The following is a 23,589-nucleotide window of genomic DNA, read 5'->3' as shown; positions in this document are numbered from 1 at the left end:
CTAAGTTCAAAGTATGCACTTAACCGTAACGCGCATGAAAATTATTTGGCTGTTAACCTTTTGGATAATAGTGAAGATGTGAGATGAATGAAGAGGCTGCATATATTGGAACCAGAGGCTGGATCTAGAGGTTGTACGTTGAATAGCATCCTTTTCTTACTGAAATTTTGCTGATACTATTTATAATTTATCTTAATTTTATAATATGAATTCTTTTATTTATTTTTTTTTATGAATTGTTTAAGTTCGCGGTTTTGAATTTGTTCCTTATATATGATCAGTGTTAGTTAGTTATATGTCTTCTTTTTTCTCATGTATGACTTGCGACTAATCTTTTTTATACTCAGTTGCTCGTTCTGTTTTATTTACCATTTTATTTTACGTTTCTCAATACTTTAATTTTTTTTTTTCTGTTTAGTCTCCGGAACCACCGTAAGGAATTTCTTCAGATGATGAATGTAAATGAAGTGTAGTCTTGTACAGTCTCAGGTCGATCATTTCTGAGATATATGATTAATTGAAACCCATCCACCAAAGAACACCGGTATCCACGATCTTGTATTGTTCCAATCCGTAGGATTTGAACCTTAGAACTCTCGATTTCAAAATCAGCTGATTTGTGATAACGAGTTCACTACTAGACCAACCCGGTGGGTTTGTTCTCAATACCTACGTTATGTTACTATTTAACCTTTTTTTTTTTTTGTTCTTAGCAGTTAATTTTCGAATTATTTGTACTTTCTTACACTTAATTATAATTTTATCCGTTATACTTTTTATTATACTATACTTTGTTTACATTAAAAGATTTAAATGGCAGAAAGGCTCCTGGAATAGACGGAATACCTGTAGAATTACTGCGCAGTGCAGGTGAGGAAGCGATTGATAGATTATACAAACTGGTGTGTAATATTTATGAAAAAGGGGAATTTCCGTCAGACTTCAAAAAAAGTGTTATAGTTATGATACCAAAGAAAGCAGGGGCAGATAAATGTGAAGAATATAGAACAATTAGTTTAACTAGTCACGCATCAAAAATCTTAACTAGAATTTTATACAGAAGAATTGAGAGGAGAGTGGAAGAAGTGTTAGGAGAAGACCAATTTGGTTTCAGAAAGGTATAGGGACAAGGGAAGCAATTTTAGGCCTCAGATTAATAGTAGAAGGAAGATTAAAGAAAAACAAACCAACATACTTGGCATTTATAGACCTAGAAAAGGCTTTCGCTAACGTAGATTGGAATAAAATGTTTAGCATTTTAAAAAAATTAGGGTTCAAATACAGAGATAGAAGAACAATTGCTAACATGTACAGGAACCAAACAGCAACAGTAACAATTGAAGAACATAAGAAAGAAGCCCTAATAAGAAAGGGAGTCCGACAAGGATGTTCTCTATCTCCGTTACTTTTTAATCTTTACATGGAACTAGCAGTTAATGATGTTAAAGAACAATTTAGATTCGGAGTAACAGTACAAGGTGAAAAGATAAAGATGCTACGATTTGCTGATGATATAGTAATTCTAGCCGAGAGTAAAAAGGATTTAGAAGAAACAATGAACGGCATAGATGAAGTCCTACACAAGAACTATCGCATGAAAATAAACAAGAACAAATCAAAAGTAATGAAATGTAGTAGAAATAACAAAGATGGACCACTGAATGTGAAAATAGGAGGAGAAAAGATTATGGAGGTAGAAGAATTTTGTTATTTGGGAAGTAAAATTACTAAAGATGGACGAAGCAGGAGCGATATAAAATGCCGAATAGCACAAGCTAAACGAGCCTTCAGTAAGAAATATAATTTGTTTACATCAAAAATTAATTTAAATCTCAGGAAAAGATTTTTGAATTTTTGTGTCGCTTTATATGGAAGTGAAACTTGGACGATCGGAGTATCTGAGAAGAAAAGATTAGAAGCTTTTGAAATGCGGTGCTATAGGAGAATGTTAAAAATCAGACGAGTGGATAAAGTGACAAATGAAGAGGTATTGCGGCAAATAGATGAAGAAAGAAGCATTTGGAAAAATATAGTTAAAAGAAGAGACAGACTTATAGGCCACATACTAAGGCATCCTGGAATAGTCGCTTTAATATTGGAAGGACAGGTAGAAGGGAAAAATTGTGTAGGCAGGCCACGTTTGGAGTATGTAAAACAAATTGTTGGGGATGTAGGATGTAGAGGGTATACTGAAATGAAACGACTAGCACTAGATAGGGAATCTTGGAGAGCTGCATCAAACCAGTCAAATGACTGAAGACAAAAAAAAAAAAAACTTTGTTTAAACCTTTATATTGTCTTGGAAGGTATCACTGGATATCTCTCTTTCACAACATTATTACACGATACAATTTACCTGTTGTTTCATTGTTCAGGCAACTGATTGTAAATGAAGCAATACAAAAAAACTTCTTTTATTTATAATTTCTTATTAATTTCTGTCTACTGTCGATGACTATTTTGCTGTCAAAATACGCTTTTAATTTTAAATATTTTTTATTTGAAAACGTTGATGGGCGTTTTCTATTTATGAGTTTACTATCGTTAAGTTTTTTTTGTTCAAAAATTTTTTTGTTAAATGTTAAAAACCCTTAAATTTGTGATCTTAATAATAACAATAATATATATATTTATAAAAAATCTATCATAGAAAAATTAATAATATTTCTGTATTTAGAAGGGTAGAACTCTATCATAATGAATGATAACTGTTCTATACTCTCGATAATGCCTCGTTTATAATTAGAAAATGCTCATTTAATTTAATTAGAAGAGAAAATTTTATAATATTACAAATTCTGTTTTCTGATGTGAAGGATCTTTAACGATGTAGTAATTGTAGGAATCCTAATAAAATGTCATTAGCAAAAAAAAGAACAACCAATCAAATTATCAATTAAACGGTTTGAAATAAAGAAAAGTTTGAGAAAATCATTTTAATGTAATTTTTGTAAGTTTATAGTTTTATAGAAAATTTCGCATATTTTCTACGATTTTATCTCTAATAAATGTTTCATATGATGTTATTTTTATGCTAAAAAACATGGGAATACACTTTTTATGAATTTCTTTCTACTCTTTTACAATATATCACCCCACTCTCTATCACCTTATACCTAACCAATTTTTATTTTTAATTTTTAACATGATGTGTTTACTCCAAAACGCAAAATAATTTAACACATTAAATTTTATACTTTTACACTAATTTTGAACACAAGGATCACAAAATGTTGGGAAATATTAAAATTTAAGAATTAAAACCTTTTATCAACATCACTCGTAAATATAAGTCGAAAAAAAATAAAAGTGTTTATCATAATAAATATATATTTTTTTAATAAAAATGTCCAAATTCCCAACCTAAATCAAATAATTTTTCTTTTAGTACCTCAATAACCCGTGTGGTAATTTTAACAAATGTAACAATTCAAACTATCTTTTAACTTAATTAGATAACGAACTAATAGTATATAAACAAGTTTTTATATTTATTTTTAAACAATTAAATTTTAAGGAATTCCACTTTTAAATTTTACAAACAATAAGCAAAGCAAGCAATAATTCTCAACCACTTTCACATTTTTATTTGAGATATTTTTTATTTACCAATTGTTAATTGTTTTGATTTTTGACATGATCTTTTTAAAATTCTTTTTAAAAGTTAAAATTCAATTGAGTTCAAAAAGAAAGGGGAGAAATATTATGATGATGAAAAATTAAAAACATCATTAGTATATATTTTTAAAAAACTATAGGGTTTAAAAGTGGTTATAAGATGTTCATTATAAAGTCATACAAGGGTGCTTTGAAAGAAAATTTAGAAATAATTTAGTACGTTTTACTTTTCTTTCTTTTAAGTACTCGTGTTTTTATAGCTTCTTATTTTTTATTTATTTATTTTTATAAAAGTATATATCGTTAGTGAATAAAAGCAAATTGAGAGAGAAAACGATTACGAAAAACGTATACGTCATATTTTTCCTCTACAGGTCGATTTTTCTATTTATTTATTTTTTTGAACTCGTAAAAAAACTAAAATACAAATCTATACTGATATTTAAGATATTTAAAATGTCGCAAAATGTTTATTTTTACGTTTATTTCATTTCAAAATTGTTTTATTATTTCTATGATTTTAGTAAAAACGTTTGTTATGATGAATCCTCTCACTAATGGAGGGTTAATAATTATAAGTAATTAATAAAAATAAATTGATTAGTATAAAAAATAATGATTCAAACATTTAAAAAAAAAAAAAATTATAAATAAATTAAAAAATTAAAAAGCCATCAAAGAATTGTAATTTAAAAAAAAAATAAATCTTTTCGAGTTCAGCTATAGACCGCTTTGCCCTCAACAGAGTACTACTTGGGATTAAAATTGAGGAGAATATTTAAATATGTAAGGGTACAAGTAAAAAATTATTCTAATCTTTTGAACTAAACTTTGAGATAAGGGACATATGGTAACCGAAACTTCCCACACCTTGAGAGATTGTTGTGTTGGAAATTTTACAGTTGTTACTCCTGGATGAAGTTGCCCAAATAGAAAAACAATCTGATATGATAATAATAATATGAAATCAACTAATTAATACAAGAATGTGACTTTGAGTTTATTAATAACAGAAAGGAGAAAAAAAGAAGTTTTTTGCCTCCTTAATTAGGTTTAAATAAGATAAAAAGCCATCAAAAAGTATCATAGATAACTAAGTGGCATTAAATTATATGAAAAGATTTACCTATCCCTTCAGTAAATTTTAAGATTCAAGACCCATATTTTTTCTGCCACTTGACCGATTTGGGCAATATTAAATTGCATCAAAATATATGAAGATCATCGTGCCAAATTTTATCCAAATTAATCAATCCATTCTGAAGATACCAAGCAAAAAACAGTGCTATTATTGTGTGTTTTTGAGATAGAAAGAGTCATGATACCTAAGGTTCTGTATAAATTCCTATATAGAAAATTTGAATCTATTAGCGTACTTTCCCTTATATAGTATACCTTTTTTGATACACCGTCGGGAAAGTAACAGGAGAGTCTGGAAAGGACCATCATAGGAACAGTGCCTTAATAAGGAACGGCACCGGTAATTTTGAAAATATTTTTTGGTAGCGTATAAGCTTTTTGCTTGATTGATTCCGTAAGTTTCCATATACGTACTGCAAATTTCCTGATTTAGGGTCCCAAATGACCTATATTCAAGTGTATATATAGTTTGTCACTTCTTTAGATAATGATGTTTGCTTAATTAGAATCCAAAAAACAACTGATGTGGACATCACATGACTTCCTAGTACGCCTATTATATTACATATACACATTTAAAAAAAATGAAAAGTACATAAAATTTTGTACTTATTTAATTAATAACATCTAATATTTGTTAATTTTTTTATTGTTATTATTAAATAATTTTTTATCATAATTTTTTTTTTTACAATCAGAGGCTAATAATTATTAATAAATCAACATATTTAAATAATAAAAAAAAAAAAAAAATGTTAAAAAAAGGGAATGAAGTCTGATTCGAACCGATGTACCCTTCCCTGTAAGATAAAATAGTTCATTAATTAAAATTTTATTTGGCTATAACTCTGGAACCAATGAAAATAAGTATATATATAACATATATCATTAAGTGTTACTTATTTTGATTGGTATTTATATATATATTCTGAGGTATAAAGCCAAAAGCAGTGCGAAACATATACTAACGCACACATACATATGTTTTTTTTGTCTACATAAACTAGGTGGACTTAGGGACGTAAAGATTTGTAAAAAACCCGATACCATTTTTTTTTGACATGATCACCTCTTAAATATAGCTAGTAAAGTAAAAATATAAAAATTATTTAAAAAATAATATTAATAATTAATTTAGAAATTACACAAATTATTCCGGTGGTGGCCAAAAAATTGTATATATTAAAACATTTTCAAAAAAAAAATCTTGTCCCTTGTATTTATGGTCCCAAAAGCATTCATTCAATAAGGAATCCAGCAAATTAAAATTTTTATTATATTTTTTTCTCGTTGTGGAGCTTTTGTGTTTATTAAATATATAATTTTAAACATACAGTATCACTAAAACATAACCAATATAAAATAAAATTAAATTGGCCGGTTGAATAATCTGTGAGATGGGTATAGTCGTCTATAACAAATAAGATCTGAAGTTTTTTAATAATAAGATCATATTATTTTTATAAACGTATAAATTAATAAAAAAATCAGGAAAATCTGGTAAAATCTGAAGAAGGTTGGTAAGGATGCGTAATTACTTTATTACTTTAGACACTCAGGATAATCTCATTCATTATACTAAGAGGTGATTTAAACAACGAAGGAATTTACCAAATCGGTTTCGTAATTCCTGAGACTTTCCGGGACAAATAAACTTTATCTATTGATGTAAAAATAAATAGATGTGCCGGTCGTAGATATCCCGGTATTTTCCAGCAGGCTAATGACTATAGCTGTTGATGTCCGCTCTTTCATAACAAAGAAAAAAATACGGGTAACTGTCATATATTGTATTTATATAACAATTTAATCTAATAACTTTAATTAAGTTTGTAAATAAACAATTTCCACTGTTCATATAATAAAGTGTGGAAGATCTTAAAATAATAATAAAATTTTAAACTATTAACTGATTTTATCTGGTTCAATAATTAATTCGCTATGTAGGTTATTTTTAAAATATTTAATTCGTAGGTAGCTATAAGGTAGTATGTGCGCACCGCTGCGCTGTGTCAGTTGAATTAGTATTTTTCTCTCTTTCTTTTTCTATTTAGCTCCGGGAATTATCGTTCAGATATTACTTCAGAGGATGAAAGAGGACGATATGTATGAGTGTAAATGAAGTGTAGTCTTGTACAGTCTCAGTTCGACCATTCCTGAGATGTGTGGTTAATTGAAACCCAACCACCAAAGAACACCGGTATCCACGATCTAATATTCTTTCTTTCTTTTTCCTGTTTAGCCTCCGGTAACTACCGTTTAGATAATTCTTCAGAGGATGAATGAGGATGATATGTATGAGTGTAAATGAAGTGTAGTCTTGTACATTCTCAGTTCGACCATTCCTGAGATGTGTGGTTAATTGAAACCCAACCACCAAAGAACACCGGTATCCACGATCTAGTATTCAAATCCATGTAAAAATATCTGGCTTTACTAGGACTTGAACGCTGTAACTCTCGACTTCCAAATCAGCTGATTTGGGAAGACGATCTAATATTCAAATCCGTATAAACGTAACTGTCTTTACTAGGACTTAAACGTTGGAAATTTCAACTCCCAAATCAGCTGATTTGGGACGCGTTCACCAACAGACCAACCCGATCGGTTTGAATTACGTACTAATACGTATTCGCAACTCAGATGTTTACATCTGAATATTTTGATGACGAACATGTTTAAACATGCAGAAAAGTAGATAGTTACTGCGTTGCGCATTGAGTGATCGTACTACCTTTTTTTATTGATATTGCAGTTAGTTAAATGTGTATGATATATGTAGTTAAAAAGTGTTGTAATATTTTTATTGTTAATATTTTTTTAGTAGTGTATAATCTTTTTTTCCTGTTTAGCCACCGGGAATCACCGTCAGGTATTACTTCAGAGGATGATTAAGGATGATATGTATGAGTATAAGTGAAGTGTAGTCTTCTTGTACAGTCTCAGTTTGACCATTCCTGAGGTGTGTGGTTGATTGAAACCCAACCACCAAAGAACACCGGTATCCATGATATAGTACTCAAGTCCTTATAAAAGTAACTGCCTTGACTAGGATTTGAACGTTAGAACTCTCGACTTCGAAATCAGCTGATTTGCAAAGACGCGTTCACCACTAGACCAGTCCGATGGGTTTATTAATGTGTAATGTAGAATTTATTCGAACAAAAGAACTGAGTATTAGGTAAGTTTTTTCTTTGTTTCATTATTATTCAATTTTTTTTATTATTGTATTTTTTTTTTTTTAATAATTATTAATTTTAGTTTTTAGTATTGAATATTACTTTTCTAAATAATTTTTTTTTAAATAATTTTTAAAAGTTTATGAAATAAAATAAAAGGTAATTATTTTTGTATTAGGAGTCGCCCTAAATCTATTTTTCTAATATTGTAAAATATTATAAAAAAAAAAAAAAAAATAGCTCATATAACAACATTCGTTTATAATTAAAAAGGTCGGAAATAGAAAATAAGTATTGTTCCCTGCTGCTAGGACTGTATACAATTTTCTTATAAATATGCACAGATTACTCAGCATAGTGCTTGCTATGACTACTAGAGATCCTATTCCTCTGAGTCTGATACACACATGAGCATATACATTAACAACTTTTATTCTCGTTACTGAAAATGGAAAAACTGGTTAAATATTTTTAAAAAAAAGTTAGGTAATACCAATCACCTAGAAATTATGAACAATAAGCAAAAGAAAGTATTAAGGCACAGTATTATTAAAGTTTCCTAATTATGGGATACAGGTTCGAAAACCATTGCTCCACGAATAAGTATGCCGTTTCATCTAGTTTTTACGTTTGCCTCGGTTTTTACGCTTATTCGGATATCCGAATAATATTTAACCGAATCAGTGTTGATCAACCTTATTACCCAACGATAACATTTGTTTATTGATTTAATTACACCTAATTGGTAATCCAATGATTAATTTAGTTTTTAAAAGGCCAAGAGAATAAGTAATATTAAATTATTATTACTATTTAATTAAAATGAACTCTTGTTCTATTTATGCAGTTCCTAGGAAACTGATTACATTTTTCTCTCTTGGCTGTAGCGACATATGCTGCAGCAGCAGTTGTATCCACATCGGAAAAGTATATAGATCGGTAAAAAAAATATAAAAAATTTTTCTTTTTTTTTTTTTTGGCTTTAGGAGATACTCGTATTAAAAAAACAATTACCAAAAAACAAATTTAAATAGATTTTAAATAATCTAGGATAGAAATTTTTAATTCCAATGCTCCTTAGTCCAAAAAATCTATTTTTGTCAGATGGACTTTTGTCAAATGGACGTGTGCGCATATAATATACACGTCCATCTATATATCTATCTAAATATATACGTGGTGCGACAATAAAGTAATGAGACTGATGTGAAAAAAAATGTTGCTTACCGTTTTAGTCATGTTTAGTGTTGTCTCCTTCAAAGTAGTTCCCCTCTGATTGCACACACTTATTCCAGCGCTTCTGCCATTGATGGTAACATTTCTGGAACTCATCTTCTGTAATATCCTCCAAGACCCCCGTCACAGCTTTTTGGACATTTTGTGTTGTTTGAAAATGGTGTCCCTTGACCGCCATTTTGACTCTAGGAAATAGAAAAAAGTCGCACGGAGCGATATCTGGTGAATAAGGTGACTGTGGTAGTACTGAAATTTGTTTTGAGGTTAAAAATTGCTGTACTGACAGAGCAGTATGGATGGCGCATTATCGTGATGCAGAATCCAATTATCAGCAATGTTGGCACGGACACGAAGAACTCGTTTACGAAGTCTTTCTAAAATTTCTTTGTAGAAATATCGGTTAACTGTTTGTCCAGGAGGTACTCTTTATGAACAATTCCCTTGGAATCGAAGAAGCACACAAGCATGCATTTCACTTTTGACTTTGACATGCGAGCTTTTTTTGGTCTGGGTGATCCCTTTGAGCACCACTGCGAACTTTGGCGTTTTGTCTCTGAATCGTATTGAAAAAACCATCCTTCATCACCAGTGATAACACGGCACAACAAATCTGGATTGATTTCCGTTTGCTCTAATAGATAGGCTGCCACATTTTTCCGTGTTTCTCGCTGTTGTTGAGTGAGATTTTTGGGGACCATTTTTGCACAAATCTTTCTCATACCAAGATCTTCAGTTAATATTAGAGGAACCGTTTCTCGATTGATGTTGAGTTCTTCTGCAATCATTTTCACGGATAATATTCGATCAGATCTTACGATTTCACACACCCTGGTCAAGTTGACATCTGTCCGTGAGGTTGATGGTCGTCCACCCCGGTCTTCATCTTTTATGCCACCGAAAAACTTGAGCTCTTGACATAACCTCCTCTCCAAAAGCCTTCTGAAACTTACCATAAGTTTTCGTCGCGTTTTCACCCGATTTAACGCTAAAAGAAATGGCATACCGTTGCGCAATATTTTGCGGTTTCATTTCTGTGACGAGAGACACAAACACGTATTCACTTATTACAGCACAATTCACGACTGAGTAGTTGCATCAGTGTACCGCTTGGACTAGAAGTAGCTTATAGACCAAGGTCAAAGATGGTGTGCCTACGCAAGCTGCCGGGTTGCCACATCTTGCAAAGAAAAATCAGTCTCATTACTTTATTGTCGCACCTTGTATATATCGCTTTATAATTTTGGACCTTGTTGACCAATTTTCTTCAAACTTAGTTGATAGGTTCCGGAGGAAAGAAATGTTTAAATTTCTTGTAAAACTTGGAAAAAAGTATGGGGGTGTTTTGGCCTCAATAATATTTCCAATCTATACCGGGGCAATTCAGCAAAATCTTTTTCTTACAAAACTTGAAGTCTTTTTATCGGATCACAAATTACCATAAATTTTTATTTAATATTCACTCCATCTCCAAAATCAAAAAATTTACTATATATTTATCTTTTTTTTTATCTGTATCTTCCTTCAGATATAAAGTTAAAAAGAATTTTGTGCATCTATATTTTCTACATCGATAGGCTTTCAAATCGTTATAAAAATTTTTTTCTATCCCATTCCATTGATTTTAATCTAAATTTTTTTTTTTATATCTCTTACTCTTCTGTATTTTTGAAAGAAAAATATCCAAAACATTTCACTTTCTTCCTAGAAAATTACAACTTTGTTTATTAAGAATTATGTATTATGTATCTTTGTATTTTTAAACAAATTTAAAATTAAATAAAATCTATTATCATTACTTGGGAATCATTTCTGAAAAATGAATTTTACCCGAATGCTTCTGCATGAGTACGGAAGTTTCCAGAATGAAAAAAAATGTTTTCTCAATTTAATATCTTTAATGCTCAAACCGAATTTTCATAAGTAAGTTAAGTAAATTAATATAACTCTCCCATAATGGGGAGCTTTCGAGTTAAAAAAAAAAAATTGATATTTATTTTTCAAATATGAACTTCGTAACTTTACCGGTGTAGCCTGAAAAGTTATGCTATTTATTGCCGGTTTTTTATGAAACTGTAAAAACGTAATTAAATAGTTTGTATGAAAAAAAAACTTAATTATAGTATATACGGTAACATAATTTTTCAAAAAGTAAGGTCCGTTATTAATGACAGTATTAAATACCATTGAAAATAAATGTATTTCATTAATCTATATGACATATATGTTTGTACGTATAATATATTAAATTTTGATTATAAAAGAGAGCAAATAACTCAAGTTTGACATTATCCGTAGTAACGTTTAAGCTCCCTTTCGTTTCTGTTACACTTAGAGTGTAGTACTTTACCATGTGCTGTGCCGGTGTACGATGTGCTTATGTCTTCCCCCAATTCCCCTCTTCTCTTAATGGGCTACATTTGTCTTTCAGATTAGGCAGCAACCAAGCAATGACGTCATCAACGTTTGTCTACTTTTACCAATTTTTTATTCAAGTAATTTATTCTTTGGCTCATCCCTTTAACCATTTGTCGCACAGATAATGTCACATACAAACATATATTCTCGTGTAACAAACAAACATTAAAAGAAAAAAAAACCGTAATGTATTTTTGTGTACGTATTCTAATTCCCTACTCTTTTTCTTTTAAAATGGGACACCAAGATAAATATTTTATTTCTTATAAGTTTTTCAAAAAATTAGCTAATTTATCATTTTATTTTAGTATTTATTATAAACTGTTACTAATATTATTATATTTTATCTTATTTACGTAAAAAAAAAGAATTATATTAATATCCCGTTGAATAACTATATTAAAGGGAAACGTTTGATGATCATATTAAAAATGGGGTATCGGGTTTTTTGCAAATTTTTACGTATTTTTTTTCTCCTTTTTTTCCCCGCCACCTCGAAGTCGGATCCGCAACTAAACATAAACTCCGCTCCGAGGAGTGCCGTAACCTCTAAGTATCTCTCGGGAACAAAGTTCCCGCCAGATAGCCATGAATCGATCGTTTAGGCGCCATGCCTCTAATGAGGGGACCCCAAAGTATCCCCCCACCGGGACTCGGTCTTTATGCCGTGCCTCTAATAGGGAACCTCCGAAAGGATCCCTCACTGGGACTAGTTCTTACTTTCCCCCCGGTGGTACTGCAAGGGAGTCCCCACCCGATCATCGTAAGCGGAAGACCGAGGACTTCCACCCCCTTCCGGATGGGACTGTCCCTCAGAGACACCACGATTTTCCTACGAAGAAGCAGTTCTGGATGTCGATGGAGTCATCTTAGATCCCTACCCTCAGGTGCATGATCATGTGACTTGCGAGATAAGCACTTACATTCCTGCTGGCGGTCTTTGCGTAAATTGCCAGCCTTACCACATGTAAAACAGTGGCCGCTTCTGTCTGCGCTAGAACTTTACGTATTAGAGCCCAATCAGTTCACTAAACCAAAAAAATATACTATATGTGTATCCAAATGTACGTATTTGTGTCCCACATTTCTAGACCGGAGAAAATAAATTTAAAATCCGGACTTACTAAATAATTCTAAATGAAAAATTCATCAAATAAAAAGAGTTTCGGTAATTCAAATTCCATAAAATCGTTCATAGACTATATTATAGAAAATATTTATTAACCGGTAATATTTTAGCTGCTTAAATCAGTTTTAAGCAATTTTAAGTGTCTATAAAATAACATTTTATAATTATTGTTGTTAATTAATGTGTTATTAGTTTAATGTTCTGATTAATGCTATTTTAAAATAAATTATAAAGTTGAATTAATTACAATAAAAATGGTAAATACATTACCCATTTTTAAGAAATTGCCGAACGGTTTGAAAACTCTTACCACCAATTTATTTAAAATAGAATCAAAATATTTTATTTTACGGTAAACATTATTATTCTGTTGATAAATTAAAAAATTACTAATTATAATCCCCCCAAAAACCATTTACTTTCCCCCATTCAACATGTACATACATGTACTCAAAACTTCTGAATTGTGAAATATTTTATAGTAATTTTTTATAATTAATGTATTTATGTACCTTAATATTATTATTTCATGTGTTTTGGTATTTAAATAATTATTATGGATTCTCAACACAATTCATTTTATTTAATAATTTATTTATTTATTCTTTAGTCTATTTTATATTATGGTAAAGATTTATTTATGTATATATATATATATAGAAGATCAGAGAAATTATCTGCAACGCTATCTGAAAACTGGTCTCCCATTTAATTTATTTGAAAAGATGTCTATAAAAAGTAAATTATGTAATTAGAGAAATGGATAATATTTTTGTCAAAATTTTCTTTCATACGAAAATTTAACGGTTATCCTCTCGTTAAATTTTATTTATGGGCGGGAATATTTGAATGGGTGAACCTTAAACGTTCATGCCATTTTTAAAATTTTGTAAGATAAAAGTTTTATTTATTCCACGTTAAAAAAAAAGCAGTTATTAGTTTGTATTAGGACATATTAATTGGAGATTTTAATAGTTCATTTGTTTTTAAATTAATTTTAAATTTTATATTGAAATTATCTAAAACAAAATTAGTTTATAGTTTTATTTTTATGATAAAAACGTCCCAAAATATTCCTATTTTTAGTTTTTTTTAAAGTTTTATTTATTTTTTAACAGTATCTTTTTACTATTAATTTATATTTTTAACATTTTTTAAAAGGTTTTCCTTATTGTTAGATAACAATCAAAATCCATTTTGGTTTAGATTTTAATAAAGTCTTTGTAAACATTTTTTTCCAATTTACTACCCAAAAACATAAAAAACAAAAAACTACTATTTAAAAAAAATTGAATTAAAAAACTTTTTTAACTTCTGTTTTTTCAGACGAATTAAAAGAAATATGTAGGAAGTGTAAAATAGAATTAAAAAAATTAAGTTTACTGATTATCATTTTAGCTGTGCTTGGATCATTGGAGTTATTATTGAATGTCACTGTCTCATGATTGAATTAAATCGGTCATTAAAAGGCCCATAAATCTATTTAATGATTAATCTAGTTCATTAAAGCCGACTAATATCGAGTTTACGATATCGGATTAATTTGGCGTATGAAATTATGTAAACCAATAAGATCTTGAAATTATACTAAATTTAAGGTATATAGACATCATAAACTAAATAATACAAGAAATAGAGAGAATTAATAAATTGTATTTATAAAGCAAGTGGATTTTTGTTTTTAAATAGTAATAACGAGTATATTAAAAAAGAAAGTCATTTCGAAATTATCATACGTTTTTTACTTCCTTGTACGAAGTAAAGTATTGTGATCGCGAAAAATTTAGGTTTTCAGATTTCAACGGAAATATCTATTTGATCATGCCTGAATCAATTTTGACTAGTTTCGGCATGAAGTCTCTAAGTACTTATGTATGAATGTATGTATGTATGTACATACATACATACCTATCTACATACATACGTACGTACGTACGTATGTATCTCGCATAACTATAAAACGATTAGCAGTAGGATGTTGAAACTTTAGATCTAGGACTGTTGTAACATCTATTTGTGCACCTCCTCTTTTGATTGCAATCGACAGGACCAAACGTGTCCAAAAAAGCCCAAAGTCCAAAATGTTTGGATTTTTTATTTTTTCTTAACTGCAGTAATAAGCCCTAGAAATTTTCAACGATATATCTATCGTAAGTAGCACTTATTTTTATTGCAAAATAAAATTTTAATCAATGAAATAATTGAATCTTACAACGGGAAGGCATATCGATTTAAATCCGACTTCATCGTCTTTCTTTTTTAACTTTTTTTTTTTTAATTTAAACATATTGATTTATTAATAATTATTAATCTTTGATTGTAACAAATTTTACAATAAATAATAATTCAATAATAACAATAAAAACAAATGTGAAAAAAATATCAGATCCTGGCAGCAATACGTGTCATCCATCGACAAAACTACTACTGCATCAGATGTTTGGAGGAAAGTGAAGGCGATTTGTGGGCGTAATGATTTTGCTCCCATAACTAGTCTTCAAGATGAAGATGAAATAAAAGACACTCCATATGAAATTGCAGAGCTGTTATCCAATCACTTCGAAAAGGCCAGCAGAACGGCCAACTACGAGGAAGGTTTTCGAACCAAAAAAGAAGAACTCGAAGGTCTACTAAATTTTAGAACTGAGTATAATTACTCATATAATGTACCATTTAAAATGGAAGAATTCGCGAAAGCGTTGGAAAAAGCAGGTAACACAGCTGCTGGTCCGGATGAAATCCATTATAATATGATCAGGCAGCTGAATACCACTGCAAAACGCAGATTATTAGAACTTTATAATAAAATATGGCGGGATGGAACGTACCCGCAGCAGTGGAAAAAAGCTCATGTTGTTCCAGTACCAAAGAAAAAGAAAAATTTAACAGACCCCAATAGCTATCGTCCTATTTCTTTGACGTGTGCTATGGGAAAAATACTGGAAAAAATGATTAATAATCGACTCGTCTGGGTTTTGGAAAAAGAAAACCTGATATCACCGTATCAAGCAGGTTTTCGGCAATACCATTCTACCACTGATCAAATGATCAGCTTAGAGGACATTATATATAACAGCTTCATTACAAGGAAACATTGTGTCGGAGTCTTCTTTGATCTTCAGAAGGTTTTCGATATGACCTGGCGTCATGATATAATGCTCCAGATACATGAATGGGGCATTCGTGGCAATCTGCCTATACTGCTCAGCAACTACATGAATGACCGTACCTTTCAAGTACGCGTCAACAATGAATATTCATGTGAAAGAATCTTGGAAAATGGCATACCGCAGGGTTCGCCGTTGAGGGGTATCTTGTTTACCATTGCCATCAATAAATTGATATTAGCCATTCCAGCACAAATCAGCAAAAGCGTCTATGTTGATGATCTGGCAATTGTGTATGCCAGCAACAAGACTGCTATGGTGAGGTACAAATTGCAACGAGCGATCAATGCTCTAAATGAAGTTGCAAGGAATAACGGATTCCAATTCTCACCAGGGAAAACGTGCTGTGTACACTTTTGTAGGAAGAGAATTCCTCATCAAAGTCCTGCGTTGACAGTTGACGATAATCCAATACAATATAAAGATTGCGTAAGATATTTAGGACTAGTATTGGATAAATCCCTTACATGGGGATTACATATACAGGACTTGAGTGATAGATGCAAAAGAGCCCTAAACATTATAAAATGTTTATCGAATTTAAATTGGGGCTCAGAAAAAGAGACATTATTGAGATTGTATAAAGCATTGGTTCAATCTAAACTAGACTACGGATGTATCGTATATTCATCCGCTAGAAAGTCGCACTTATGAAAGTTAGACGTAGTTCATAATAGCGGAATAAGATATGCAACAGGCGCTTTCCGCACAAGTCCGGCGGCTAGTCTGATGTCTGAAGCCGGAATAATGCCACTACATTATAGAAGAGAGATCCTTTTGTTAAGATATGCAGCAAATGTATGGGCTTTCCCTGCTCATATAAATAATAAATTGTTTACGAATCATCCTATGGCTGCAGTATATGAACATCGTGCTACCTATTCCAGACCAACCGGAATTAGGTACCACGAATTAAGAAGAAAATATGAAACTGCTATACCAGTGACACTAGCAATTTCTACTAGAGAAATACCGCCATGGCTCTTGCCAGCGGTAAATACAAGTTTGGATCTCTGTCAAGGAGAAATTAAAAAGAACCCAGCAGTGATCATCCAGCAGGAACTTTTAGCAACCGTCAGTAGTTACGAAGAACATATTAGAATTTATACTGATGGTTCTAAAACCGAAAACATGGTGTTGGATGCTCGATATATATGTAAATGAAGAAGCCCACTTTTGGAGACTGCCAGATGTGGCCAGTGCCTACACGGCAGAACTCACAGCAATTCAGCAAGCTCTTCGCTACACTGAACACTATTGCGAAGAAAGAGTGCTAATATGTTCCGATTCATTAAGTGCACTCGTCGCAATTCGGAACAAGAACATTAAGGATGTCCTTATTGCAAACATCCTGTCCATTTTATACGTACTAAAACAACGAGGACAGCGATGCGTATTTGTATGGACTCCAGGGCATGCTGGTATTACAGGTAATGAAATTGCAGACGAAGCTGCCAGAAAGGCAACAGTCTGCGATGACTTGGATGCATTTCCTGTAAGAGTGGCAGATGTTAAAAACCGTCTAACAAACATAGTAAGAAACAAGTGGAATGCTGAATGGAGGAGTTTAAAAACAAAATTAAACTCAGTTAAAACTTCTCCTTATAAATGGAAAAGCGACTTTAAGTTGACTCGCCGTGAACAAGTAGCGGTGACCAGACTTAGAATCGGTCACACGCGATTAACAAATTTATATGTTAACCGGCGAAGTGAGACCAATGTGCGGTGTTTGTAATAAAACACTGACAATCAATCATCTAATAGAAGAGTGTACCATATATGAGGACCTCAGAAAGAGGTTCCGTCTTACAAATAATATAAGAGCTGATCTGGATAATGGAAACGAAGAAAATATAGTTGCATTTTTACACGTCAGTGGACTTCTTAAAAGTCTATATAATGAAAGTTTAAACCCGTGATAAAAGATACTCTAAGCGGTAGTTTATATATATATATTTATATATATAAAGAAAGAAATGGTATTGATAAGTTTAATTTTAATTTTAATTTCATGGTCTTTTGAGAACCTATCTCAAATTTTAATATTGGGGCCCTTTACACCCCGTAAGTGTTTGTGATTGTCCTGTCTTTTATGTTTTAATGTTTATTGTGAAGTTTGTGTTTTTAAATAAAATGTAAGGGCCCTTTACACCCTTACATATGACGATCCTGATGGAGATAATAATTTCTTTTAAAGAATGTGACGAGGGCTAATGACCTTAGCAGTCGATGCCCGTAAAAATTCTGTTAAAAAAAAAAAAAATATCAGAAGTTATTAATGAAATAGAATTTTATGTACTTTTCATTTAAAACAATGTATATATGTAATAGGCGTACAAGGAATTTATGTGGGGTCCATATCAGATTTTTTATCTGATATATTACAAAATACAATATTACAATACAATATATATTGCAAAATTACAACTTTTCTTCCAAATACGATTTCCAATATTTTAAAAATTAGCAATTTGTTTTGTTGGAATTTTCCTCACTTCCGATCATCTATTTCTCATGCGTCTAATATGCATTTTAATTAATTTTTCTTATTAATTTTCAATGAACCAACAGTTAGTTATTGAATTCAAATTTGTATATCTGTGAACACCTTTTGTCACTGATTTTGAGTTTGATTTAAGATTCTGGTTAAGCATCGTTAGAGGGTTACAAAAATACTTGAAATGCTGCAATTGGCCATAGGGTTCGTCTAAAAATGGCCGCCAAAATTAAAATTTTGTAATCATTGCGCACTTATGGTGCAAACTATCAAGTTTCTTCAAACACACTTATGTTTACTAAAATGCGTAGAATATATAAATATCAGTTTTGTAAATCAAGAGTAAGTCCCTTAAATGGTAGAAAAAGTAATTTTCTAATTATTGAAAAAAGAATATGCCATGAAACCGCCAAAACATGTGATAAATAAGTTATAATAACTTAACGTACGTATATAGGGGACTTCAATAAAGATTTATTTAAACCATAAAAAAGTCATTTGCACCACCGGCGGATTAAAAAAAAAAAATAATAATAATAAAAATGATTAACTTTTTTAACTGTAACAGATATTGTAAAGGAAAAAAAAACATTATATAAGATTATAAAAATTATGATTAATGTAATATGCAAGTACTGATTTTATCGGCAACCAATGAGCTAAGCGAACTTTAAAAAATAAAAATAATCTTTTAAAAATTTATGTAACCTTAATATATAATAATAACCTGTTTAAGTTTATACGGGATCTGGGGGGATGGTATGCCTCGAGTTCGTTTTTAAGGGCAACAGGTGTCCAGGTGTTCACCAACTATGTTAATTTGAAGCAATATCTGTTTTGGTTCTGCCTGGCAGCTGATGAGCTGTGCGTCTGCGGGGAGGTCCAGACAAATTAACACCTAATATTTGACGGCAATGCTCTTGGCGGGGGGTGGGGGGGGCAGAGACCGGGCCACTCTGGAACTTAGTGGTCAAGGGGAAAGTTGGCCACTCACAAGCGGCGAGTCAATTTGTTGAGAGCCGCACTGTCGGACCGTGTGGGAGTTCCTTGATGCGGTTGCTTTGTTCAACCGTGATCATAGTTTACTTAAGGGAAAGATTTCTGCCGCACTGCTGTGGGAAGCTAACTTATAGATATATGGCTGACCACCAGCCAATTAAGGCACCAAACGCTTCAATATGGTGGACAGGTACTCGCTAGCATTCAGCGACTAGGTGTGGCAGTGAATTTCTGTCTAGACAAAGTAAATTGCAATTTATCGATGTCATATATATTTTTAGTAGTTGATGGGGTGAGCCTAGATATATGACAAGTGAACGGTTGCGACACGTAAGCCGGTGGTGTATGGTACCGCGCTTAGTCCGCTCACGCTGTTATGTAAGCTCTAGGAGCTATTTAGGACACTGGTCCCTAAACTGTTTCGAGGCTTAGTAGCCGTTCATTCGGTCATACATTCGGTTTAGTAGTACATTCGGTCTTATGCTTTAGGGCGACCGAATGGGGTGGTGGAGGGAGAAATGCCAAACAAACCAATATAGTAATAACATTATTCAACTACTTACGCCTACATTATAATGACATATTAAATATTATATATTATATATTACATATTATATATATATATGTAAAATATTATGTTAGTCATTCATTATCAACGCCCAGAAAAAAACCACTAAAGATAAATTAATGAACATTTGTGTACGCGTTCCTCTTATGATATAAGAGCACAGTAAGAAATGATTTTTTAAAATTTCGAGTTTAAGGGTTAAAATGGAGTAAAAATGAAATTTAGTATTTTTTTATTTTTTTTTAATTTCTTGATAAAAATGAAGATATCAACTTGATTTTTATAATCTTGTGAATATTTAAAAACCATTTTCTTGATTTTTTGAAATTCTAAGTTTAAAGGCTTAAAATGGATTTTTAAATTTTTTTTTAAAACCTGATTATTTTTTTTATTTCTCGATCACAGATAAAGATATCAACTTGATTTTTGGTGTGTATAATCTTCATGTTAATATCTAAAAAACAAAAGCTGTTTTTTTTTTTTTTGTTATTTTTTAAATTCAACCTTGATTGGAGTGAAGAAAGGCAAAAAATTTGATCAGTGTTTTTCCCCATTTCCCACTATTCTAAATGAGATATTCATTATATTTGGGCTTGTAAATACTCTTTAGATAAATATCTAAAAACTATTTTTAGGTTTTTGAATTTAAAAAAAACATAAAATAAAATAAAATAAAAAATTGACTGCGTCGGGAGGAACGCAAGTAATCAGACAAAGCGGGAAAAGCCGTGACGAGGTTGCTAGTTATATATATATATATATATATATATATACTCATATATAATATACGTACTTATAAAATTTATAAATAGCAATTGCATTCAATCAAAAGTAATACTCAAACATATGTAATATATAATAATCTGAGTTAAGTAGAAATTAGAAATAATAACTTTGTTAGGAATAAATCAATGATTGAAAAAACAGTAATAATAATAATAATAATGTTCGTTCGGGAAAGTTTTACTAGATTTTTCTTTGCTAACTGGTTTTGTTTCCTTTTATATTTCTAAACTGGTTTTATATAAATTAATCTATATGACTTGTGATCAATTGTCATTTATTTAATTGAGAATCTCAATAGACAAATTTTAGAAAATTTTTTAAAAGAAATAATCTCTAGTTTAATTTCAGATTTCTTACAGCTTTAGAATAAATCTGAAATTCATTTAGAGTTTACTATTGATTATCAACCGATTCTCTAAAATGTGGATTACTGAAATTCTAAGTTAAGTAAATCATATATGGATTAAATTGGGTATATTTAACAATAAATAAATGAATCATTTATATATATATATATATTACATATATTTTATTATTTCTTTAATTTCGGTTCTTTTCATTTTCTTTTTTATATTTATTTTTTTTTTATTATAGTTTTATTTATTAAAAAACAAATAATAATTTTAATATACGTTGTGTAATAGAAGTTTTATAAACAAAAAAGAAATAAAATCTGTCTAGCGGTTCGACTATTTGGCATTTGAGTTAAAATTAATTACAAGAAGAATAAAATTACTCGTTCATGTCCAATTAAAACTGCTTTACTTTCTCGACAAACTATTCATAAAATCCATTAGATTCAAAGTCGATAAAAAATTGTTAATCGGTTTCTGTATATACATCCTATATGTACGTATATGTCAATGTATACATATTTTCATATATGTGAATTGAAATAGATATAAATATAACATTTATGTGTAAAAGAAATTTATTTATTTTGCACCGTATAATAATAAATAACCAATGACCAAGAAATTATTATAACTTTGTTATCAGCTTTTTTAAATTACTAATTAGGAGATAAGTAATATTTTTTCTTCTACTTCTTTGATGAATCTGTTTTCCTACTGAATTAGCTTTTTCCCTTTATAGTATCTGTAAAAATCTCCGTCATGAGTTTTTAGTATTCCAGCCTGAGTTTTCTTTAATCGCCGCTAGTTATATCTGCTACTGCTAAATTAGTATGCAGTAATAATAATTAACTCGATTAGATTTTCATAATCACTTGTACTAAAACCTGCCGTCTTAGCTGTCACGGTAAATTGAATCCGAATCCAGAAACTGACCTCAGTAAATATTTCAAGATATTGGAAAAAGTTTTTTGTTAAATCATGTAGTTGTTATAAAATTTCGTTAGAAATTTCTTTATATTCTTTAGAATTTGTTTTATTCATCCAAAACGGAAGAACAATAAAAAATTAATCTTTTTGTCTACAGAAATCTAGAGTTATTGTAATTTCCTATCCAAAACTGTAATTTTGATATTTCGTATTAAAAATTATAATACTATTATCTTGTAATGATAAGTTTATGTCATTACACTTATCTGTCTTAAAAATATTTGCCAGTTACTCAAGATCGGCAAGATTGAACGTATGATTTTCAAAAATATTTTGACGTTTTGTAGCTTTAAAACCATACCAGGTCATTAATTTTGATAAATGTTCATAGTATATGGAAAAGTTATTCAGTTTAGTAGTTATTCACTTTAACCTAGGTCGGGAAATGCTACTCTATACAATGAATTTAGTAAAGCTCGCCATCAATTCACTTTGTATTTTCCTAACTATCGGTGATCCTTTCACCTTTTCAAAAGCATTTAACCCATACATATTTTGCTTCATACTTCTCCTGCTTCAGTAAATTTTTATTTCTAGTCACCAAATTTCCAAAATAATATTTAAGTATTCTTGTTTTACTATTTTTTCATTCCGAAATATATTAACCGATCCTTTCTGGCGATTACATACAATTATGAATTCAGCTCTAATGTTTTTCATATTAAGATATGTTACTAAAAATAAGCTTTATATTTAAAAAAATGCCTAGTTAAAATGTCAGAAATATGAAAAAAGCATTAATTTTTCCTCAAAAGTCATCTTCGGAAGTTTCAATATTTTGGAGTTGAGAGATAGTGTCAAAAGGTCGTCTATCACGGTTATACAGCTTTGAATAAATCAAGAATACTTGATTTATATTCAGGATGCAACCTGCGAAAGATGGATTCAGAAATATGGCCACTAAATGATATTTTATGTTGCTTCCTCCCATCACATTCTTTCAATGGTTTATGTATGTGTGCCCGTATCAAGGTCAACAAAGTTCACTGAACGTTTGACTGTTGTACATATATACCCTTCGTATTGTAAACTGTATTTTAAAAGACAATAATAACTGTTATGCTAGGCAAAATTACGTTTTAATAATGGTCAGTAATGGTTCACTATCTTGAGTGGGCACACGAACAAAAAACTTTTTCTGCTAAAACCTTAACTATTAAATTGGTAGATTGTTAGGCCACTGTTAACATTTCCGACCTTTAATGTTTGTTTCTATCTCATACCCGAAATCCTCTGATTAACATGAAGAGTATTAGAACTGAGTTCATAATTATAAACAATAACCTCCTGCCGATCACGGTGGCAGTGTAATAGCGTCTCATCCTTTCATCTGAAGCTCCTGGGTTCGAATGCCAGTCAGGCATGGCTTATTCCAGAAGTTAAACAACCATTATTGCAGGGAAAAATGACCGAAGTAGTCGATGCTCGTCATACTTGAGAGAATTTTTAATTGTGTTTTAATTCCCTACCCCAAAATATTTTAGTTGTACCTGCTTACATGTTGGAAGAAAA

The 23,589-nt window shown here is 30.6% G+C and overlaps 1 protein-coding gene across 1 annotated transcript in view; it reads right to left on the bottom strand.

Moving 5' to 3' along the window:
- Nucleotides 1-23,589, bottom strand: part of LOC142329143 (locomotion-related protein Hikaru genki-like) — a 705,478-nt gene that overhangs the window by 74,027 nt on the left and 607,862 nt on the right. The gene's annotated exons all lie outside the window — the stretch shown is intronic.

Source organism: Lycorma delicatula, chromosome 8 (genome assembly GCF_047948215.1).
Source record: "Lycorma delicatula isolate Av1 chromosome 8, ASM4794821v1, whole genome shotgun sequence".
NCBI classification, from domain to species: Eukaryota; Metazoa; Arthropoda; class Insecta; order Hemiptera; family Fulgoridae; genus Lycorma; species Lycorma delicatula.
Note: the sequence above shows the minus strand (reverse complement) of the source record. Positions and strands in the feature narration are given on the sequence as shown.